This window comes from Dipodomys spectabilis, unplaced genomic scaffold (genome assembly GCF_019054845.1).
Source record: "Dipodomys spectabilis isolate Male_0828 unplaced genomic scaffold, ASM1905484v1 ptg000020l, whole genome shotgun sequence".
Classification (NCBI taxonomy): Eukaryota; Metazoa; Chordata; class Mammalia; order Rodentia; family Heteromyidae; genus Dipodomys; species Dipodomys spectabilis.
The window spans coordinates 1,876,688-1,880,502 of NW_024870697.1; the positions used below are offsets into that span (position 1 = coordinate 1,876,688).

The window sequence follows — 3,815 nt, forward strand, 5'->3', positions numbered from 1 at the left end:
CCAGAGTTCAGGCCCCACGAACAGACCCCCAAAAAATATTTTAAAAAAAGTACTAAAACTAGACGGTAGCTGGTGGCTCACACCTATAATCCTGGCTACAGAGGAAGCTGAGATCTGAGGAATGCGCTTCAAAGCAAGCCCAGGCTGGAAAGTCTGTGAGACTCTTATCTCCAATAAACTACTAGGAAAGCAGAAGTGGCACTGTGGCTCAAGGGGTAGAGCACTCACCTTCAGCTGAAAGGCACAGGGACAGCACCCAAGCCCAGAGTTCATGCCGCATGACCAATTAAAAAAAAAGATTAAAACGTTTAAATACCATCACTTACTGTCTTTTAAGAATCCAAAAATGAAATAAATTCACATATAATCACTCCAAAATGCTTTAAAAGCGGGAGATGATAAACAAGCCTCCATGAAGTAAATTTTCTTCTACTTTTTAAATTATTCTGAAAGCCTTGTGCTGGTTGGTCACACCTTTAATCCTGTCTACGCGGGTATCTGCTCAGGAACCTGAGATCTGTGGATAACCTTTGGAAGCCAATCAGAACAAAAAATATTCATGAGATTATTTTTAAAAAATTACAATGGAATTCTATGCCTCCATCAGAAAGAATGACATTGCCCCATTTGTTAGGAAATGGAAAGATTTGGAAAAAATTATATTAAGTGAAGTAAGCCAAGCCCAAAGAAACATAGATCCCATGGTTTCCCTTATTTGCAATATCTAGTATATGTATGAGTCAAACAGAAAAGGTCAGATAATGTGATGTTAGGAAAATGAACCCTTAACATATGTATTTAAATGTTTTTTTCTTTCATGAATTTTTTTCTAACGCATTTATAAAATTATTTCTTTGTTGCTTTGTATATCCCCCCCCCCCACAGTATAACCCCTGCTTTCACTATATTTGATGTTGGTATAATTTGTGGAGGAGAAGGGGAAAAACAAGTCGTTTAAGGATACAGGTGGATACGTTGCAACAATGAGAAGTACAAGTTGTCATGTTGAAAATGAACTTTACAACTTTGGTGTGGGGGGGAGGATTGGGTGGGGGGACGAGGGGAGGCTGGGAAGGGATGTGAAGGGTAAACAAAGGAGGAGGCTGCAATGCTTGATAAGAAATGTACTCATTATCTTGCCCATGTAATTGTAACCCCTCTGTACAGTATGTTCACAATAAAAAAATAATAAAAATATTAAAAAAAATTAATGAACTAGCAAAGAGCCAAGAATGGAGATGTAGCTTATATAGTAGCTCATCAATCTAGAGAGGAATGGCCTAGCGGGACCTTGATGCACTGAATTCAAACTCTGAGAAACAAAATGCGCAGGCATGCACACACACGCACATACACAAACACACATTTATTCAAAATATCTGCATATCAGTGTTTTGCATTAATTCCTTTGTTAATGATATTATATGGGTAAAATAGGGGAAATATTCTCTTCCATCCCATAACATTTTTATATTTTTTATTGTAAAAGTACTGTACAGAGTGGTTACAGTTACATGAAAAAGTAATAGTTCATTTCCTATCAAGCATTGTTACCTCCTCCTTTGTTTTCCCCCGCCATCCCTTCCCTCCCACCTCCACAAGTACACTCCCCTCCCCCACCCTCCTAAATTGTAAAGTTCGTTTTTCAACATACTGTCTTGTGTGTCACATTGTTGCAATGGGTCATATTGTATCCTTATTTAACCATTTTGTTTTTTCCCTTTCCATCCCCAAATTAGAGAAGTGTATATACAAGATGGAGGTGCACCAACATCAGATACAGTGAAAACAGGGGTTTAACTGTGGGGGATGCATATATAAAAAATCACATCGTACATTATAAATATATTAGAAACCACAGGAAGAAATAAAACACCACTTTTGTCCTTATCATGGGGTTCATTTACCTTAACATCATCTTATCTAGTCATATGCACATGCTTTTGACCTTTTTTTTTTAAATTGTGAAAATACCATACAGAGGAGTTACAATTACATGGAAAATGTAATGAGTACATTTCTTATCAAGCATTGTTGCCTACTCCTTTTTTCTGCCTTACCATACCTTCTTTGCTTATCCCGGATATGCATTAGTTTTTGCAAATAAGGGATACCACAGGACCTATGTTTCTTTTTTTTTATATTGTGAAAATGCCATACAGAGGGGTTACAATTACATGCGTGAGTTATTGAGTACATTTTTTTTTTATTGTGAGAATACTGACAGAGGAGTTACAATTAAATGGGCAAGAATTCTTATCAAGCATTGTTGCCTCCCCTTTGTTTCCCCTTCCCATCCCTTCCCACACTCCCCCACTTTCCCCACCCTGTCCTCCTCCCCCCAAAGTAGTAAAGTTCATTTTTTGACATAATAACTTGTACATCTCATTGTTGCAATGGGTCCACTTGCTCCTCCTTTGTTTCCCCTTCCCATCCCTGCCCATCTCCCACCCCCCACACCTACCAACCCCTCCCCCCAACCACCCCCCACTGTCCACATCCCTCAACACCCGGCAAAATCATTTTTTGACATAACGAATTGTTCATCTCATTGTTGCAATGGGTCCACCTGCATCCATTTTTAAACGATTTGTGTTTCCCTTCTACTGCACAAAGTATACCAACATCAAATACAGTGAAAACAGGGGCTTTAGCTTGCAGGAGGAACATACAGAGCAACAAAGAATTCATCTTATAAATATCTTAGAAACAATCGCAAGAAATAAAAACCATTTGAATCCTTATCTTGGGGTTCATTTTGCCTAACATCAACTTATATGATGTTTTCTGCTTGTAGCAGACACATACTAGTTATTGCAATTAAGGAAACCATGGGACCTATCTTTCTTTGGGCCTGGCTTACTTCACTTCTTTGGGCCTGGCTTAATTCACTTAATATAATTTTTTCCATGTCTTTCCATTTCCTAACAAACTGGGTGATGTCATTCTTTCTGATGGAGGCATAGAATTCCAGTACACACACACACACACACACACACACACACACACACACACACACACACATTTTCTTGATCCATTCGTTTACTGTGGGGCCTCGGGTTCTGTTCTGTATCTTAGCTTTGGTAAATAATGCTGCAATGAACATAGTTTTGCTGGTAGTTTTAGTATGGTCTTGTTTGTGATCAAAATGGGATTGCTGGGACTTAGGGGCGCTCTATTGTAGTCTTTTGAGGAACCGCCATACTACTTTCCAAAGTATTCGAACAAGTTTAAACTCCCAACAACAATGCATTAAGGTTCCCTTCTGTCCACATCCCCTCCAGCATCTGTTCTTTTAAAAATCTAGAATGCTTCACGAAGTTGAGTGTCATCCTCAGTCAGGGGCTATTCTTCTCTTTATTGTTCCAATGTTAGTGTATGTGCTACTGAATTGAGCACAGAACATTTTTTATACATAAAGTGTAATTGATTTTCTTAAACTAGACAATTACACAAAAATTAAATTCAAAAGAATTGTCGTGAAGCCGGGCGCTGGTGGCTCACGTCTGTAACCCTAGCTACTCAGGAGGCTGAGATCTGAGGATCGCGGTTCAAAGCGAGCCCGGGCAGGAGAGACCGTGAGACTCCTATCTCCAATAAACCACCAGAAAACCGGAAGTGGCGCTGTAGCTCAAGTGGTAGAGCGCTCGCCTTGAGCTGAAGAGCTGAGGGACAGCGCCCAGGCCCAGAGTTCAAGCCCCACAACCGACAAAAAAAAAAAAAAAAAAAAGAATTGTCGTGAAATTTTAGAACCATGTATTTCTTACAAAAGAACACATTTAAGAATAAAGTCAAGTTTGACATGTCAAAAACAA

The 3,815-nt window shown here is 39.2% G+C and overlaps 1 non-coding gene across 1 annotated transcript; it reads right to left on the reverse strand.

Annotated features, from left to right (window-relative positions):
* Positions 1–3,297: 3,297 nt before the first annotated feature.
* On the reverse strand, positions 3,298–3,399 carry LOC122104054. Its single transcript, XR_006146873.1, has one exon. It is a non-coding gene; the product is annotated as a U6 spliceosomal RNA (small nuclear RNA).
* Between the last annotated feature and the right edge of the window lie 416 nt (positions 3,400–3,815).